The sequence below is a fragment of the Panthera tigris genome, chromosome D1 (genome assembly GCF_018350195.1).
Source record: "Panthera tigris isolate Pti1 chromosome D1, P.tigris_Pti1_mat1.1, whole genome shotgun sequence".
NCBI classification, from domain to species: domain Eukaryota; kingdom Metazoa; phylum Chordata; class Mammalia; order Carnivora; family Felidae; genus Panthera; species Panthera tigris.
This window is the reverse complement of record NC_056669.1, coordinates 78,966,894-78,987,746: the sequence shown is the minus strand read 5'-3', so window position 1 is coordinate 78,987,746 and position 20,853 is coordinate 78,966,894. Positions and strand designations below refer to the sequence as shown.

General features: G+C 36.3%; 1 protein-coding gene and 1 long non-coding RNA gene across 4 annotated transcripts in view; both read right to left on the bottom strand.

Moving 5' to 3' along the window:
• Window positions 1–20,012, bottom strand: part of LOC122231291 — a 51,974-nt gene extending 31,962 nt beyond the window's left edge. The window contains exons 1-3 of the long non-coding RNA XR_006208478.1: window positions 19,967–20,012; window positions 19,478–19,541; window positions 3,830–3,898 (exon numbers count right to left, since the gene is read on the bottom strand). This is a non-coding gene — a long non-coding RNA (uncharacterized LOC122231291). The remainder of the gene's footprint in view (window positions 1–3,829; window positions 3,899–19,477; window positions 19,542–19,966) is intronic.
• LUZP2 (leucine zipper protein 2) overlaps window positions 1–20,853 on the bottom strand; it is a 495,099-nt gene that overhangs the window by 397,754 nt on the left and 76,492 nt on the right. The window lies entirely within an intron of this gene.

Genomic DNA, 20,853 nt, shown 5'->3' with positions numbered 1-20,853 from the left:
TTAAAAAAAAAAAAAAGTAAACTGAATGGCTTGGAGAATGAAAAACAACCATTTGGACATCTGAACAGACCCAAAGATTTCATGTTAATCACTACACCAATCCCTCATTTGCCCTGACTTTCTGGTGTCAGCAGGTTTGCGGTGCTGGCAACGAGCCCATCTGTGGAGTTGCTTCTCTCAAGGCAAAGACAGCCCACTGTGCTGTCAACAGCCGCAGCTTCCCTTGCACCATAAGGATAAACTTGAGACGGACACGAAACCAAACAGATTTCTGACTACTGCAAGGCTCTATCTTTGGAGGTGGTATAATAATCTGCCTGGAAGTCCTATTTCTCAACAGTATCCTTGTTTCTCTGGAAATGATTAGCTTATTTTCAGGGACGATATGAAATCAGAATTTTAGTCTTCTGTGAACACACCAAGATGTAGTTATTTGCATGTTAGTTTCTTCCTATTCCCACACTTCCATCTAACCTGCCAACGTAATTACTTTTCACATCCATCCGATGCCAAATTTTGCATAAAGATTTAAATCATAAAGCAGCTTCTAGGGGAAGCCATGTAATGTACTGTTTCCCTTTTCCATCCAGTTTTTGGAAACTCTCCTGTATCTGCACAGTTTCAACAGATAAAAGTTTCAGGCAAAATAAGGCACTTCGTTTTTATTTATTTGCTTAGTGTACAGATCCTTGCACAAAAACATTTCCATAGTTTATTTTTACTAATGGCACTCATCTATTTACTTGTCTCCCACAAGACTACTTCTGGGAGGCAGAAACTCCCATTTTCCTTTCTGCATTTCCAGGGCCTGGTCTACCAAATTTGTTTCTACAAGGCACAAAACAGGTGCTTGATAAATGTTTGTCACATGACTAAAGAATGACTATCATTCCTTACAGTCTAAACTGACCTCTATTGTGATATTATGTAAGACGAACAGGCGGAGTGGAAGGCTGCAAGAGTTTAACCAAAAACAAAACAAAACAAACAAAAAACACTGCAAGAAAAATGCAGTTTTATTGCTTTACTTATTGGTGAACTTCTAGCTATAAAATTTAAAGACAGTCCTAACACTTACCTACAGTTTGGTGCTTTGCTAATTTTTGTCACAGAAATTATTTATTGGCTTTTGGAGGCTTATTATGTCCCATTCTCCCTTTTAATCTGATTACATTTGCACACTTAAATTTACTCCCACTCAAAGGTCTTTAAAACTGTAGCACCAACATACTATGGGAAGCACTAAGCATAGGGTCAGAAAGTCTGGTATTTTTGACTATATAAGCTACCTGCTGACCGAAATTTTGGATTAAGGAAAATTAAAGTAGGTTATATACCATATGGAGCTATTTTGAAGGAAACTTTACTGTAGCAAACATGCATTATTACTATGCAAGAAATTTTTCTATGCATAGCATTACGCATTTTAAATGTATAATATGAAAGTGTATCTGTGTGTATATACATACATACTTAATGCTGATAATTAAAACATTTAAAAATAGATACAGTATTTGTATACATCTACATATACATATGCACAGAAACAAGGTATGTATATTTAATATTTAAACTTCACCTTATGTTTGCATAAGTATTGCATATGTATTGCTTTTGACTCGACTCATTTCATCATAATGGCAATCCTTTACCACAGTCACCACTATACAGAGTGTTCCCATTCCCTCTTACTTATGAGATAGCGTGATAACACAGACTAACTGGATATATCCCCCTTACATTTTGACATTTTAGCTCAAAAATAGAGATTAAAAATTGCCAGAGTTTCATGTTTTCTGAACAGGGATATCTTGAACAATAGCAGATCATTTCTGAAATTATTGTTCCTGCAGTTTGGGTCCCTACATTCTAATCCCTGGAGATCACTCTGTTCTAGATAATTCCTGAGCCAATAGTTTTCATTTTTATAGAATCTCTGAGGAACAGGGATTACTCCAAAAATGTCTTTTGATTAACACAGATTTGGAGTCGTATTGCTAACTGCCACTGTCTAGGAATTCTTGACTCAATTTTCTTGCAGTCATTTTTGGTGTTCTAAAATAAGGCACCAGGCTACTGTAGCCAATGCCTAATTAGCTTATTAATAAACTCCTTACTCCAAATAATAAACTTTATATTTGCCTAAATATATTTACTGTATTCTATCATCACTGATTATGGTGCTACTGTTCCTTAAACTGAAAATATCCTCCCTGATCCTGTCGCTGGTATAAATCTCTACCAACATCTCATAGGCCAGCTCAAATGCAACACTGTTGAGTTTTATGTAATCTCCCAGCAGACTTAATCTTTCCCTCTCTTAAGACATCCACAAAATTTGAAATTTGACTTTAGAACTTATTCTACCTTATATGTTTTTATTTGTAAGATCATTTGAAATAGTTGTAGAAGTAATATATTGTTTGTTATATAGAGAAAAAGTAAAGTGCAGGATACACGTGAGATTATTGAATTGATGTGTCGAGAGATATAGAGTGGATGCTTTGGGATTATATTCCTTCTGCTAAAACATATGGAGCTGAAATACAAAAAAAAAAAAAAAGGGGGTGGGGGATATTTCCAAGTATCTCTTAAGGTTTTACTGCTGTAGTTGTAAATTCTCCAGTACACAGATAACACTAAGCTACTTTGGCATGTAGAAGAAGTGGTTTAAGTAATACTCTGATATGCACATAAGTTTCCTTAGGAAAACTGACATAAGTATTATGCAAATGAGATCTTGAAGTTTTAATAATCAAAATTGCTACATTTACTCCATGTTTCTGGAGCCAAAAGTATTTCAGAGGGCACAGGCATGAGGCCTAATCCTATGCTGACCATGAGCATGACCTTTGAAAACAAAGGTAATAAATTTGCGTTCTTTTAGATTCCATTGTCAAACTCACTTACCATCTTTTCGTTAACATACACAAAACAATAATCTGTTTTACAGTCTTGCATTCTCCCTACGGGTCTCCCAAATTTTCGATGCTATCCTCAGCAGGCTATAAATAGCCACAGTTTTGCCTTCTCTTGGCTTTTGTGAAGCATGGACTCATTTTCAAAAGTGTGATATTTTCATATTGAAGTCAAATATCTAAAAGTTGAATGGTTGCTACTACCAATGTAGTTAACCATCATACACGGGTTTGTGGTACAACGGCCAGCAGCAATTGGAATCTGTCCAGGCCTGATTTCCCATATAATAGTTTGCCATTGAAGAGAATGAATCTGAGTTCACTACTGACCTCAGCCTAATGTAAATCAGTGACCCAGAAAAGCTTTATGTCCCAATGCCAATTAGTTTTCCACTGCCTGTGCTTCTTTGCCCCTGCTTGGAGCACCTGACATTTTGAAGCAATTAGAGGGCACTGGATCTCTAAAATGCACTCTACGGTGGTACTCAACAGAGCTGAACTTTTGTGCTTCAGCCCACGTAATAAAAGCCATCAGAGCTGCTCACAAACTGTGACTGCCCCTTTTTTTGAGAATCTAATAGAATTGACCTTACATATTTACAAAGATTAAACTGCCTTTGCTAGAATTTGAGAAGCACAACATTTTAAGGACCTACAAGAATATTCGAATCCTCTACAGGCAATGCCAAATTTCCATGTTAACTCAACACCATTATATATGCACAAATTCTTTACTTAGGTTAAATAAATGATGTATGTCATAATATACATGGTATAATTGTTAATCACTGATAAGTAAGTACAATGTTGTTTACAGAATTGGGCCTGGGATTTATCACATTTCATGTGAAAGGAAACAAATAGGATCTAATACAGGACACAGAAGAGAGAAAGTAGGACTACTTACCTACCTACAGTGATGACTTGTCTCACTCGCACACCAAAGTTTATATTCCTGCATAACTTGAGAGCATGTTTTCCTAAGGGCACCAAAGGTGTGAATATAAATGTGAAAGCAGAAATGGGAGTTGCTTGTTAGTTTTTCTTTTTCATTCCTATAGTTGGGGATACGTAAAATAATGCATTGGTTTCCCAACAGTGCTATTAGTTACCGCCTTTCCAAACACTACCCATGACTCCATCAAAACACCACCCGAAGATTGAAATCAGTAACAGACTCTTGACAGTGCACAGCACTGATCTTGTAATAAGAAGCACAGACTTTCTCTAGGACATTTTTTTTTCTTTTGGCTTCTCTTATTCCCGATCCAAATTTGTCACTTTCAACTGCATAAATTGGAGGAGATCTAAACAAAATTGAATGCAATTTTGGATCCAAGTAAGGATTAATAATAACTTTAGAATAAAGATGTTCCTTATTTTTAAGCATTAAGCGACTCTAAGTGCAAGGTACTCTGGGAAAGATATATAGAGACAAGGCAAATGTGAACTGAATCCTGTTCTCTCAAAGATGAGGTCATATATACTGTAGAAGGTTACAGTTTCCAAAGATGGCCACAACAATATCTTCCTTCCCAATTTCTTTACTGCAATGTTATTTTGCCACTTCCTCAATATGGGGTTTAATTCCCTTCCCTTTGAAGGGGCTGGCCTAAGCGACTTGCTTCACTAATAAAATTCAACATAAGTGATGATATGTGGTGTCTAAAGTCAGTAAAAACACTTGCAGCTTCTGCAAGAAGCTCTTGACACACCCACACTTTGGATATTTGTCCTGGGACCCAGCTTCTAAGTTGTAAGAAACCTAACCTGAGTAGGTGACTAACCTTCTCACTTTGTTCAACACCACGGGAGCTCTCAGGATATGCAACTTTCAGCGTGAAAATCAGGAATGCCCTCGGAAAAACCAGGACAAACTGATCATTCTAAAAGAAAAGCCACTTGTAGCACTGTAGACCACAGGCTCAGCTGAGCTCCCATTCAATAGCTAGCATCAAGCAGCAGCTATGTGAGCAAGCTTCTGTGGACAGGTGTCAGAGGACATCTGACCACAACCACATGACAGATACTATGGAAGAACTACTCGGCTGAACTTACTCAACCCACAAAACCATGAGAAGGGACAATAAATTATTATCAGGGCGATTTGTTCCTTAACTAAAGACAATAGGAATAATAATACACACTGCCAAAAATTATAATCATAAATTATATTTATAATGCAAGTCTTAATATAATGTAAGGCAGAGAAGGATAAAATGCTATATGAAAGACTGAGATACAGCATCGTCTGTAAAGAGAAAAATTGATTTTAGCTTATGAACCAAACTGATCAGTCCAGCTCAGATAGGATGCATGGGAGAAGTCGAGAGTCCTGCTGGAAAAGCAGTGCCAATAGCCCCGAGACTTACTGAATGTGAACTTCCATTTAAAATACTGGACAGGCCAAGCCTTCTGAATCAGATTCCCCATTTATTCCACTACCTTTTCCATTAAAATTTGAAACTAAGAAAAACAGCCTCTAAAGGCAAAGTTTCACATTTAAAATTGTTCAAATTTTACAGGAAAAAAAAAAAAGTAAAAGTCCATTCGAGGCAGCAGGAAACTAAAGAATGGGTATTATTTGACTTGTGTGTATCACTGATAGATGTCCATAATGGATTCTATTCTAAAAGGTACAAAGCATTCCACTGAAAGACTGGCCTCTTTTCTGTGTAATTTTATTTCTCTTTGTCTAGCCCTGTTATTATATGGCTCTGACTTTTAAAAGGAATATTTTACTACCTCTCCTTACACTAGGTAAAACCTTCACCGCCAGCATATTTAGAAGGTCATTTCTATTGTGCTTTTTTTTTTTGCAATCCACAGAGTGACACTCAGATGAAGGTCCTCTCCCAGCACACTCCCACTGCTGCAGCTGGTTTACACAGGCTGTGCTGAAAACCTGTCTCTTGTTGGGGTTTAGCATTTGGAAGACCGTGTCAGGGGTACTGAGTAAGGCTGGAGAGAGTCTTCTAGATACAGATCAGGTAGTGTAGAACATAGGCAGCCATGCTGAGATAATAAGAACTGAGGGGAATATAAACCCAGAGAAATATTATAAAACACACAGCTTCCCTGAATCAGTATGTCACATGCTTTTTCTCTTACCATTTTGGTTCTGTCTCTTAAACAATTGCACTTAAAAATATTGTAATGCTGACAGTACTCCTGCTAGAAGGTTGTTATAAAATCAAAATCTCAAATCAAATGTGAAGTGCTCCACAAATTCTAATTAGCAGCATTCATGAAAAGAGTAGATCTGATTGAATGAATCACCAAAAGGCTATGACATGGCACATTAGGAATGCCTGTTGTCAGGAAGGGTGAATCTAAAGATCCTGGCACAATATCCCAGTTAAAGGTAGTTAATGTTTGCACGGGGCAAATCAATCAAATTCATAGTGAAAAGCACTGACAGCTAAAAGGTAACCATACACAGAATATGCCTTGGTGGGTTTTTCCATTTTCATTAATACTCTCACTATTTACTGCATACTTTCCCCAATGGCTCTTTGTTAATCCTCATGAGATAGGACAGGTATATTACAGAAACAATCACCAGTGGCTGAAAGGGGCTGTGATGAAAACTGGCAGGCATTTGTTTTCAATTAGAAAATAATATGTTCTGGGCAATAACCATTCAAAAAATTTTAGTGACTATCTTAGCAATAAACATGTTTAAAATTCATTTTACTTATTTTCTTGAATGCCAGAACTGTCTTTCCCAAAGTGTTGCCTGCCCTATGGATGTGAATGCACTCAACTTCACGAATGGTGTGCAGATGTTACCTATTATGATCACAGTTTTTCAGAGGGCAAAACAGAACTACTAGGAAATTACAGGACTTGCTCAAGGTCACACAATTGATCTTAAGCTGCAGCCATATCATGGATTTTAGAGATTCCAACTTCATGGAACAATTAAAAGGCAACATCAGAATTTGAACAGAGTCAACTATGGAGTCTGTTCTGATGGCAATTTCCCATTACCACAGTTTATTTCTGTTTATCTGTCCAAAGGAATGTAGAACAGCAATTGTGACTATGATACCTGGATTGGAGAAATTACAGAAGAAAGTAATTGAATCAACTAATATACAAAACTATCAATAAAGCCAGAAAGGCAGCAGAAGTAGGTATGGAAAGAGTTGATTTTTTAAATTTCTTTTCGTTTTAAGTTAACTTATTTGAGAGAGAGGGAAAGGGCGGGGGAGAGAGAACCCCAAGCGGGCTCCACACTGTTAGTATGGAACCTGATGGGGGGCGTGAACTCATGAATCGCGAGATCATAACCTGAGCCGAAATCAAGAGTTGGACACTCAACCAACTGAGCCATCCAGGCTCCCCAAGAGTTGATTTTTGTACTTGGGTTGAGTTGGGTGTGAAGCATGATTTTGCCCTTCACTTGGTGTGTGATCTTGGTCAAGTAATTACTTTTTCTCCATTTTGGTATCTCCGCATGAAAATAAGATAATGATGCTATTTTGAAGAATTAAGGATATTGTAAATTTGCTGATAGGTGTATTATAAATGTTCAAAAATAGTGACTCTTAATAATTCTTGAATGAGGACAAGTACCTTGACTGCAATAGTCCCTACTCTATTCCCATTTAAACAATACATTTAAAGCATAGATAGTGCTTAATAAATATTTGCAGAATGAAAAAAAAATTACATTTACAATCTATACATAAGCCAAGGAAGGAATGTTACTAGAAATCTCTACTTGGGGGCGCCTGGGTGGCTCAGTCGGTTAAGCAGCCGACTTCGTCTTAGGTCACGATCTCGCGGTATGTGAGTTCGAGCCCCGCGTCGGGCTCTGTGCTGACTGCTCAGAGCCTGGAGCCTGTTTCAGATTCTGTGTCTCCCTCTCTCTCTGACCCTCCCCCGTTAGTCTCTCTCTGTCTCAAAAATAAATAAATGTTAAAAAAAAAAAAAAAGAAATCTCTACTTGTATAACTCATGTTGAAAATACAGCAAGGCAGTACCAAAGACATTCATGGAAGTAAAAGCATATATTTTAGGATTGATTTTAGAAAGCCTGGATATGGTTAATGTATTTCCTGCTCTGAATTCTTTACCTTTCTGAAGTAATATCATAATGACACCTATATTTAGGAGAGCCTGGGTGGCTCAGTTGGTTAGGGGTCTGACTTCGGCCTGGGTCATGGTCTCATGGCCTGTGAGTTCAAGCCCCGCATCGGGCTCTGTGCTGACAGATCAGAGCCTGGAGCTTGCTTCAGATTTTGTGTTTCCCTCTCTCTCTGCCCCTACCCTGCTTGCACTCTGTCTCTCTCTCAATAAATAAATAAATAAATAAATAAATAAATAAATAACACCTATATTTAGCAATAAGATGACACATATATCTGTGGATATCTTAAAGGGTATAAAGAGGAAAAGGATAAATCTTTATAAATTAGTGAAAAAGCATTAATCACTATACTGTATCTCTATCACAAAGTAAAGGTTATATAAAAAAAGTAAAGTTAATTAACATTATTAGTAAAAGATAACTGTGCCTTTAATAATAGATGGGTGCAATAAAACATTACCACCTGGTGAAAAAATATAGATGTGTATACACAGTAGCTCTATTACCATATTAAGAATGAAAAGAAACTAATTATAAAGAGTCTCATATTCTGCTACAATTATATATGTTTAATTACTGATTTTGAGGCGTAGATGATTCCAGTATAATAGTATCCTATGAAACATGCACATTTCTTGATGGAAGGTTGAATGTCAAGTACATATGCCAGGATGATAAAGTTTCATTTTTGTGAATCAAAGGATAAAATAGGATAATTTTAAATGCACATAAACCAAAGTAAAATATCCCAAGTATTAGAATCCTAACTAGAATATCAGACTTCAGGAGAAAGCATTCAACTTTGTTTTTTCAAACCCCAATCACTTCAATTATGAACATAGTTGCTGTCATTTCATGCTCAAGATTCAGCGTTTGAATTGAAAATGTTCAGTTTGGGATAAGATCAGTTGAAAAGGATCTTGTTGAACATTCAATTATAAGCCACGTTGAAAATAAATGAGGCAACAGGTCAAGGTCGGACTTGGCAAGAAGAATTTCTCTGTCATATATAATTTCAAGCAGTGGCCTGACTTTTTAAATGTTAACCTACAATTATGTATGTATTTCACATGATTTGAAGAAAATGGGAAGACCCCATGACAAAAATTGTAACATAAGCACCAATTTAAGAATAAGCTAACATAAAGAATTGTTTTAATTCCTCTGAGTGTATTCAATTCCCCCTCAGTGTATACAATACCTACTAGAGCCTGCTCTGCAATAAGCTTAAGATATTTGGAGTCTGATGTCAGAATACCTTGCACCTGATGGCAAGTTAATAAATCACTGATAATGGAATCAGTGAGCCACAGGAACATTAGAGGGTATCTAGTTCAATCCTGTTCATTTTAGTGGGGAAGAAATTAAGGATGTGAAGTTTTTTAAATATATTTTCACATGTATCATCTCACTTCTCACAGCAGCTCTGTGAAGTAGGGACAAGCTATCTAGGGAAACAAGACAGGGTATTTTTTGGAAGGTCACTGAAGGCAACAGAAGACCTGAGAGACACCAGGCTCTAAAAGAGGGGCACAGAAAATTCAGAGTATCTACAGTGATGAATTAGAGATCCAGGAATAACTAGAAATCTACAGAACACTCACAAAAGACAATCAGATGGCATATCCAATGGCTATGACATTATGAGCTCTGGGATTTGCAGGGCCAGAGTTTATTTATAGAAGCGAGAGAACAGAATGAGATACACAAATGGCCAAATGAATAACTGAAGTTTGAGTTGGTCCAGAAATACGCCCCACCAGCAAGAAAGTAAGCAGGGATTTTTGCTACTTCAGCTGCAGCTGAGGTCCAAGGTGCCTAGGATACAGTTATATGTATTTGGAGGTGAGAAACGCATGGATAGGAGGCCAGGATCTTTGTTTTATTAAATGTCGACTTTGAAAAAAATCACATATCCTCTCTAGGCCTCAGTTTTTCACCGAGTATAGTATCTTCATCTATAGTAGTAACTTCATCACAGAACTATGTGGATAAAATTAGAAAAGCAGGGGTACCTGGGTGGCTCAGTAGGTTGAGCATCTGACTCCTGATTTCAGCTCAGGTCATGATTTCATGGGACTGAGCCCTGTGTTGGGTTCTGTGCTGACAGTGCAGAGTCTGTTTGGGATTCTCTCTCTCTCTCTCTCTCTCTCTCAATTTCTCTCTCTCTCTCTGCCCCTCCCTGACTCTCTCTCTCTAAACAAATAAATAAACTTTAAAAAAATAAAAAAATAAAATGAGAAAAGTAGCATAAATTGTTATTAATGAGAGCTTGGAATTCCATAAATGCTCAACACAAAGAGGTTATTTATATTACTACTCCTATTAGTATCCTTATTTTAAAATACAATATGGTCTTCAAAAAAATCATTTATTTATTTATTTGTTTTTAAGTGAGCCTGAACCTGGGATCTGGAGATCAGGCTGGGATAGTTCCCTGGTAACTTATGTGTCTTATCTGAAGTCATTACAGACAGACTAGGAAGCCAAGTTCCTTCCTCCAAAGCTATATTTTATTCCTTTTGTTATCCACATTGCCTTCAATAACGTTTTTTGGTTAAAACATTCAATTTTCTTAACTTTCTTAAAGGACTCATTAAATGAAGTCACATGTTACCACTCAGGTCATATATTACTGTCAATCTCAGGACCTCTGCTATTGCTTGTCCTAAGATTTCTAATCCACTGACAAACAGGAGGCTCTGGTATTTCCTCCTTTAAAGTTTCACTTTCTGGTGAATATGAACTATATGATCATGAGTCAAGGATGACTCAGCAAATTCATAGAAAAGTGATGAGTCACCTAATAAGGGAATTTTTTCCTCATCAATATAAAGTAAATATTTGCAACAAAAAACCACATTCTAACTGAAAACAAGAAAGTACAAAGTTGTAAATAATTTACGAAAAACAAGGAAAAAGAAAAACATTTAAAAAGTTAACATCAAGTGCGGTGCCTGGGTGGCTCAGTTGGTTAAGCGTTTGACTTCAGCCAAGGTCATGATCTCACAGTTTGTGAGTTCGAGCCCCGCGTCAGGCTCTGTGCTGACCGCTTGCTCAGAGCCTGGAGCCTGTTTCAGATTCTGTGTCTCCCTCTCTCTAATCCCTCCCCTGCTCACACTCTGTCTCTCTCTCAAAACTAAATAAACATTAAAAAAAAAATTTTTAAGTTATCATCAAGTGGCACCTGGGTGGCTCAGTCGGTTAAGCATTCGACTTTTGGTTCTGGCTGAGGTCATGATCTCACAGTTTCTTGAACCCCACATCAGACTCTGTGCTGACCATGTGGAACCTGCTTGGGATTCTCTCTCTCCTTCTCTCTCTGCCCCTCCCCCGCTCACGCTGTCTCTGTCTCTCTCAAAATGAATAAACTTAAAAGGTAAGTAAAATAAAAAAAAATTAAAAATTAGCATCAAAAGGTATCCTATATCCTACCACACTCAAGTTTTCTGTGTTTCTTTCTATAGTAGACCTTGGCCTCATCCAGGTGGACATCTGTACTTCTTAAAAGGAAAATTCAGCAAGCCATAAAATGTCCAGCATCCCAGCAACATCTTGGAAAACCTTCTTCTATACAATTTGTGCAGTTCACTCCCCTTTGTTTCCATAGCTTTTTTGCAACGGTCACATATACATCGGTTAACTTAACAACAGAGCTATCTAGGCTGAGAATCTCTTGAAGGTAGAGACTGTGTCATATTTATTTCTATATCCCCACTATTTAAGCACAGTGCCAAGTACCTACTAGGTACTTAAGAAATGCTTTATATTTAGTTATCACAAGTGCTTTCAGTTTCAAAAATACTCTAAATATTTTTCTATAACCTTTATACTGTTGTATCTCACAACTGGTTTCCTGAAACAGAGGGAATCTCATCCCCAGTGTCAAGAATTATAGGTGGGAATACTCATGGAATAAGCTGACCATTTAGTTTCTCTAAAAATCAGAAGCCTAGGAAAGCCCTCCATTCAGATGTTTTGTACTTGTGCTCTCTTTCTCATCCTGGAAGAGTGGTAAATCTAATTCCAGGCAGGAAAGTCTGCAATGGGATATGTGAGTGAAACCATCACCAGATTCTCTCTTGCACAATAACCAAATTAACACCCCTCCCCAATCCTCATCCTGCTACAAGGCTCTCTGGTTCTTTCACAAAGGAAGTATTCTATGTACACTATCAAGGACAGGCTCATGAAGAAACATATTTGACTTGAGCAGAGAACCTAGATAGGTTCACATTTATACAAAGTAAATTATAAGAATGAAAGGATAAGAACTCACATATTTGTGCCCATTTAGCTAACTTTCTGCAAGGAAAACAGTCATAATTCAAATTGTTTTGACATATGACTTCAGAAACGTCCCGACTTACCTTTTAAAGGATTATTTTGTTAAATAAAGCTACACATTTATTTCCCATTTGCACTACACACAGAAGAACAGAAGCTTTCGATAATTCAAATTCAACAAATATAATTTGGCTTTAAATTGATACAGTGAATTAGAACTAGTCAGAAAGAATCTGCTCTGGATTTAATAAAATTATAGAAAAAGGAATAGGAAAATCATAAGTTCCCAAAGAATATGTGTAATTTAATCCTAGCATATAGGGAATGCAGGATTGGGTTCCCTATTGAGGATTCATTATTCTCTGTAATGTTTACACATTTGAATTTTAACACTAATGGCATAATGCTTGGTCCATTCATAGTTTTCTAATTTAAAATGGACTACTGAATCATAATGATCACAAACAAGGTCACTTTTCCTTTATTAAGAATACAAACAGAGGGCCACCACCTGTGTGGCTCATTTGGTAAAGTGTCTGACTCTTGATTTCAGTTCAGGTCATAATCTCATGGTTGTGAGGTTGAGCCCCGTGTTGGGCTCCATGCTGAGTGTGGAGCCTGCTTGGGATTCTCTGTCTCCTTCTCTCTCTCTGCCCCTCCCCTGTTTGCATGCTCTTTCTAAAAATAGATAAACACTAAAAAAAAGAAAAGAATAGAAACAGATTAAGATGTATTTCATAAAAACTTATGATATTTTAATGGTTATTGCATCTTTGAAGTTCAGGCAACTTAAACTAAGATAATAAAACTTGTGGTGCAGGGTGGGGGGCATGGTCTGAGTCCTTTAAAAAAGATTTTGTTGCTATGCCTGAGAAGATATATTTTTTCTTAGAATTTACTTATAAAATGAAACTCCTCAGATGCGTTTGGAGAAAGCAAATATCTATATGGACTTCATAAATATGACCACCTTAAAAATCAAAACAAAACAGAAGCATAATGGCTTCAAGATCCAGTAGAAGTGAGAGAGTAATGTGATATGAAATTATTTAGTTTGAGGTTGGAAAGACAAAGTTTAGATTCATTGCTCCAATCATTGTATGATTGAACATGTAAGCTTCTGCTGACTTCCCTTTTTATTTCTACAGAAAGTACAGAGAACCACAATTGAAAACATTGCCTTCTTTCTGATATTGATTCTGTGGGTTTTAGTTTCTCCTTTGCATTTCTACAAAAGGAATTTGAGAAAAAAAAAGAGAAATGACAGCAGCTAATTTTGTTGCACTATTAGGCATAGTAAAAAAATTGGAAAAGAAAGTTTAGAATAAATAGTAAAGAGTACAGTTCAACAACCACAACAAAATGTACCTTGAAGTTTCCTGTGGTTCATTTCTCTCCTACCAGACATGGCTAAAGATGCATTGGCGAATTTTTGTGTCCATTAACCACCTAACATGTAGTGTTAAAAACAGTATTCTCAAATCATATTGCAATAATTCCATCTCCTATGAGCGTAAAACACAACATTAAACAAAACAGGTCTACGAGCAGCTTCTTAAGAAGCTGCAAAAAGAGGAGTCACATTCATAATCTTGTTCTGCCTTTACCCTTATGCCACTTCCATGTTCAGCAGCCTAAAAAGGATTCCAAAGCACTCATAAAAAAAGGCTTTTTTCAGCAGAGACCGGGGAACACAAAGGAAGAGAGGTGTGTGAACTTTCCCAATTAAAACAAAAAGAATATATACCACTTATTTAAAAAGGAATGTGATAAATAAAATAGCCTATAGAGTACAGAGATGAGAGTGGAAAAAAACAGCCCAGCTAACCTGGAAAATCCTTTCTGTTAGTTTAAGCAATGCAGTGAGACATAAAACAATGACTCAAGGAACTAACAGCAATAAAATTCAATTTGAACCGGACACTGGCTATTGATTCACACAGAAGCCTCAGTCCTGAATTCTAGCTGATGGCAGCTGGACAAGCCTAGTCAAATATGGTTCCACTGAATGTACTGATGTATGGTTCCACTGAAAGGGGTGGAACCTTTTCTTTATAGAAACAGCAGCACTCAGGTATCCTTACTGAGTTTCCAGATATGCAAGTCAATTCCAAAAACACTAAAAGGAATCTGAGGGAGTAAGACATTTCTTGGCATGTTTTGTCTATTGTTCACTAAGTTCACTTATGTTTATACTGTCTTCGTAAATTTTTAGTGTTCAGACCATACAGAGAGAGCATCTGAGTGTTCTGTGAACATGCTGACCAAAGAAGGCAGGACTCATCCACTTTTATCCCCAAGCTCTGCCAATTACTGGCTATGACCTTGAGAAAATAAGTTCCTTGGTAAAACAGGAATGAAAGCATCTATTTCACAGAGTTTTCAGGAGAATGAAATTAGACATGCATACAAGTACGTAGCTCCTTTTGGTTTTCTTTGAATAACAACTATTTTTTAGACACTAATTCTAAATGTGGTTGTGAGGATAGGGGTCAGTTACGGTCCATTAAATAGTCTTTGCCTTCTCAATTATAGTCTTGAGTCCTCCAAACTTTTTTTCAAAGCCTGTATTTGCTTTTACGCCATTTTCACCTTTGTGGTTTCCTTCTCAGAACAGACGATAACCATATGCCATTATTTAATTTAGAAGGAGAGCGGTCCTAACAGTTTTGTTTGTCGTCAAATACAAGGGCAAGACACAGACCCTTCAAGAAGTTCGACGCTTACTCTCAAAATTGTATGGTGGATATAAAATACAATTTAGCATCTTCTGTATTTATCATACTGAAAGACTAACAGTGATTATATACAACTTAAATGGGAAATTGCCATTTTTTAAAAAATATCAATATTGGTAGTTCAAGGAGCCAGAATCTTTTTGAATATTCACCATTATACTGTTAGAGAAAATAATAAGTGGGGAAGTTAAAAAACTGCTATGTAACATTTAGGTAAAACAAACTAGTAACTGCTGCTTCCAGAAGCTCTGCTAGTATCTATACAGACTCAGACAGAGTTAAGATGGTCTTCAGAACATGTGTTGTTCAAACTATAAATAGAAGGGAGAGCAAAGAGAGTCCGTGGTCAAGTAAGTCTGAGAAATATTTAGCTGAGATTACACAAGTCTGATTTTGTTACTTCACTCAGTATGCTCCCATTCCTGCTGAATTCCCAGGATGAGAATATGAAATATAGTATTTCCAAAAGGTATATGGCCACAGAATCCATTTGAAAGGATACCTAACAGAGATACAGTTGTGAATAATACACTTCAGGAATAAGTCTAGTCTAATTTCAAGAATCCTTCTGTGTTTGGATTTGGCTAATGATCGCAATGGCAAGAACAAACCACTGCAAAACCCTGAGATTCCTTTTATCCGAAGGGAAAGTGGTGCCTTTCGAAAAGAAAACGCTTTGCGACATTCTTATTCCATTTATTTAGCTAGAAATAAAACTTTCATTTAACCAGAAGTAACCAGAAAAACTCAAGAATTATGGAGATAAGTATATTTACCAGTGAGTGTATCCAAGAGAACCTGGCTTGGACTCTTAGCTAACCATCAGAGGTTACTAAGTAGTGACATTTTCTTCCTATGTTTCTTACTTAAACACTACGTTAAATCACAGGAAGCATGCTCCATACTCATACCATGCAATTTTGTGTCGATTTTGTTGTTAAAGTGGACTGTGTATGCGTATGTGTGTCTTCATAACCTCTTTTTTAAGTAAATTGTGAATTTCATAGGGAAAGGGTCACGTATAATTACCCAGGCAATTCCAGACTTAAAACTGTACCCAAAAACTAAAAAGAGACTTAAATACATGATTCCAGAATCAATTCTTCTAGCCTCCCCCTACTTTTTTAAGTTATTTTAATTCCTGTAAACATACAGTGTTATATTAGTTTTAGATGTAGAAAATAGCAATTCAACAATCCATACAGCATTCAGTGCTCATCACCACAGGTGCACTCCTTAATCCGCATCACCTATTTTACCCATCCCCCTACCCACCTCTCCTCTGGTAACCATCAGTTTGTTCTCTATAGTTAAGAGTCTCTCTCTTTCTTGGTTTGCCCCTATTTTTCCTTTGCTCGTTTGTTTTCTTTCTTAAATTCCACATATGAGTGAGATCATACGGTATTGTATTTCGTTGACTGACTTATATCAGTTAGCATTATACTCTCTCACTCCACCCAAGTTACTGCAAATGGCAAAATTTCATTCTTTTTTTATGGCTGAATAATATTCCATTGTGTATATACACCATTTCTCCTTTATCCACTTATCAATGGACATCTGGGCTGCTTCTGTAATTTGGCTATTTTAAACAATGCTGCTAACACACTGGGGTGTATGTATCCCCTTGAATGACTGTTTTTGTATATTTTTGGTAAATATACAGTTCAATTACTGGATCATAGGGTACTTCTAACTTTTGGGGGAACATCCATACTGTTTTCCGGAGTGACTACACCAGTTTGCATTCCCACCAACTGTGTAAGAGTGTTCCTTTTTCTTCACATCCTTGTTAACACTTTGTTGTTTCATGTGTTTTTGATTTTAGCCATTCTGACAAGGGTGAGGTGATGTCTCATTGTAGTTTTGATTTGCATTTCCCTGATGATGAATGGTGTGGTGTATCATTTCACGTGTGTGTTGGCCATCTTTATGTCTTCCTTGGTGAAATGTCTGTTCATGTCTTCTGCCCATTTTTTAATTGGATTGTTTTTTGGGTGTTGAGTTTTAGAAGTTCGTTTTATATTTTGGACACTAAGCCTTTACCAGATATGTCATTTGCAAATATCTTCTCCTCTTCAGCAGGTTGCCTTTTAGTTTTGTTAAATGTTTGCTTTGCTGTACAGAAACTTATTTTGATACAGTTACAAAGGTTTATTTTTACTTTTATTTCCCTTGCCTCAGGAGATATATCTAGAAAAAAGTTGCTATGGCTGATGTCAGAGAAATTACTGCTTATTCTCTTTTCTAGGATATTTATAGTTTCAGGTCTCACATTTAGATATTTCAACCATTTTGAATTTGTTTTTGTGTATGGTGTAAGAAAATGGTCTAGTTTTCCCAACACCCTCTGTGGAAGAGACTGTCTTTTTCCAATTGTATATTCTTTCTCCCTTTGTTGAAGATTGACTATGTAATTGTGGGTTTGTTTCTGGATTTTCTTTTCTATTTCATTGATCTATGTGTCTATTTTTATGACAGTACCATACTATTTGATTACATCAGCTGTGTAATATAACTTGAAGTCTGGAATTAATATTCCTCCAGTTTTGTTTTTCAAGATCGCTTCTGGCTTTTCAGGGTCTTTTGAGATTCCATACACATTTTAGGATTGTTTGGTCTAGTTCTGTTAAAAATACTGTTCATATTTTGATTGGGATTGAATTAAATCTGTAGATTGCCTTAAGTAGTATAGACATTTTGACAATATTTGTTCTTACAATCCATGAGCATGGAATGTCTTTCCATTTCTTTGTGTCTTCAATTACTTTCATTAGTGTTTTAGTGTTTTATAGTTTTCACAGTACAGATCTTTCACCTCTTTGGTTAGTTTTTTTTACCAGGTATCTTATTATTTTTTAGTGCAATTTTAAATGGGATTTTCTTAATTTCTCTTTCCACTGCTTCATTTTTAGTACTTAGGAATGCAACAGATTTTTGTTCATTGATTTTGTATCCCACAACATTACTGAATTTATTTATCAGTTCCATCAGGTTTTTGTTGTTGTTGTTGTTGTTTTGTTTTGTGGAGCCTTTAGGGTTTTCTGTATATAGTACCATGTCATCTGCAAATAGTGAAATGTTCATTTCTTCCCTACCAGTTAGGATGCCTTTTATTTCTTTTTGTTGTCTGATTTCTGTGGCTAGGACTTCTAGTACTATGTTGAATAAAAGTGGTGAGAGTGTACATCCTAGGCGAAAAGCTCTCAGTTTTTGTCTATTGAGTATAATGTTTGCAGTGGATTTCTCAAATAAAGCCTTTATTATGTTGAGGTATGTTTCCTCTAAACCCACTTTTTTAGAGTCATCATGAATGGATGTTGTACTTTGTCAAATTTTCTGCACCTATTGAAATGATCATACAGTTTTTACCCTTTCTCTTATTGATGTGATATCTCATGTTGATTGATTTGTGAATTAAACCACCCTTCATTCCTGGGAATAAAGCTCACTTGATCATGGGTGAATAATTTTTTTTAATGTATGTTGGAGTTTAGTTTGCTAGTATTTTGTTGAGGATTTTTGCATTTATGTTTATCAAAGATGTTGGCCCATAGCTCTCTTCTTTACCTGGTTTTGGTATCAAGGTAATGCTGGCCTCATAGAATGGGTTATGAAGTTTCCCTTCCATTTGTATGTTTTTTGGAATAGTTTAAGAAGAGTAGGTATTAACTCTTCTTTAAATGTTTGGTATAATTCCCATGTGAAGCCATCTGGTCCTGAACTGTGTTGGGAGTCTTTTTTGATTAGTGATTCAATTTCCTTGCTAGTAATTGGTCTGTTCAAATTTTCTATTTCTTCCTGCTTCAGTTTTGGTAGGTTATATGATTCTAGGGATTTTCCCATTTTTTTGTTGTTGTCCAATTGTTGGCATATAATTTTTCCTAATATTCTCTTACAATTGTATTTCTGTGGTGTTGGTTGTTATTTCTCCTCTCTCATGTGATTTTGAATCTTTTCTTTTTTTTTTGTTTTTGTTTTTTGTTTTTTTTGAGTCTGGCTAAAGGTTTATCAATTTTGTTGATCTTGTCAAAGAATCAGCTCCTCATTTCTTGATCTGTTCCACTGGGTTTTTGTTGTTGATGTTGTTGTTTTCATATCAGTTATTTCTGACTTCTAGCCCCTTTTCAAAATGGTACCTAATTATCAATTGTACAGTTTGCCTAAGGCACACAACACGAATTGGCAAAAAAAATTATTAAGCAACAATGTATGGAGGCGGTTGGGTAGGTGCCAAGGACACTACTATCACTGCAGACCTTGTTTGTCATCTCACACACAAATACTTGAACACATGTTAATTACTAATATGAAAATAATCTAAATTGAATAACTTAGGAAATCAGAACAACTGTGAATGTTCCATTGTAGCAACAAAACATCATTGAGGGCTCTCTGTTTGATCATGAGATATGAAGTTATTTATCTATACTTACCCACTTAGAGAGCAATAGATCTGATGTATAAGTACAGAATGTAAGTGTCCAACTGGATTCTCCTCTGGTGAGTAGAAATAAATCGTTGTCAATTTCAGCACAGGCATTGGTAGTTAAATATAAGGAACAACTTTCTAACATCTCAAATACTGGAGGATTATCGGAAGTCACAAAAGAATTTAGGTCACTAAGTGACTGAGGTGGACTGAAGTGGAGGTGAAGTGAGGTTAGGTTGAAACAAAGACAACAGGGATTATGAAGTTTATGAGTAGGGGTGGGATTAAAAAAAAAAAAAAAGCTGGTAGGTTTCATTTCCTCCTTCTAGTCATGTCCAGAATTTGGTATCCAGAGAGTAGGACTTCAGTTTGCTCACTAGCTTATCACCAGTACTTCCAGAATTAGTATATGGTAGGTACCTAATATATATGTATTTGAATTAATGAAAGAACAAAATAATACAATTCAAAATAATTTAAAAGCAGGACACACCTTGACCTTTTCTGGTCACTCTACCTAAAATTACAACCTGCTTTAGTTTCCTTCTAAATAAGTTTGAAGATAAGAAAGATGAAGAATGTCTACTTTTCCTTTGCTAGGCAAATAAAATCTAGAATGAGAATTTGGATGTTTTGGGAATAGGGTGCCAAACAGTCTTCTCCTTGGTTATTTGGAATATTGAAAGCTGAAATAATGTATTTCATAGAAACATGTGATAGTCTCCTGATAGTTTCCTCATACAACCCAAGCACATCCCAGTCTTTCTGCTCTTAACCAATATGCTATAATTTCACTCCTAGAATACACCTTATATTTGGAGCCTAGATCTCTGTGTTAAAAGAAGAGAACCTGTTGGCACAGTAGAGAATAAGGCAAAAGAGTGTAAGCTAGTTCCTAACTAAGATTTAGCCACAGAAAAAACCCATAAACCACCTTTATAATTTTTCCTTCATGCTGTTATCACCCATTGCCAAACTTAGTCAAATCTAAGAAATGGCTACATATGGTTGGTCTTATGTCCTTTCTTCTAGATCCCTGTCTCAAATGTAAATACACTTGGAGTATCTGGCCTAATTTTATATAGTCCCCTTTGTTCTCTCAGGGTTGAAGATATAATTCGCCTCATTTATAGATTTATATAATGACTCTCCATGCAAGACAATTAGAAGACTAAAAAATAGAACTTCAAAATCACCAACCGTCTAGACCCCAAAATCTGTTGGGATCAAGCACACATTTTTCTGGACCTATGTGATGAACAATAACTACAGATGGGATAGAGAACCGCAGTACTAACTACATACACTGCTTCTAGACATTATTTATAAAATTTCAAGTGAGGGCAAGAAGAAACCAGTATTTGTTGAGTTCTTATTTTG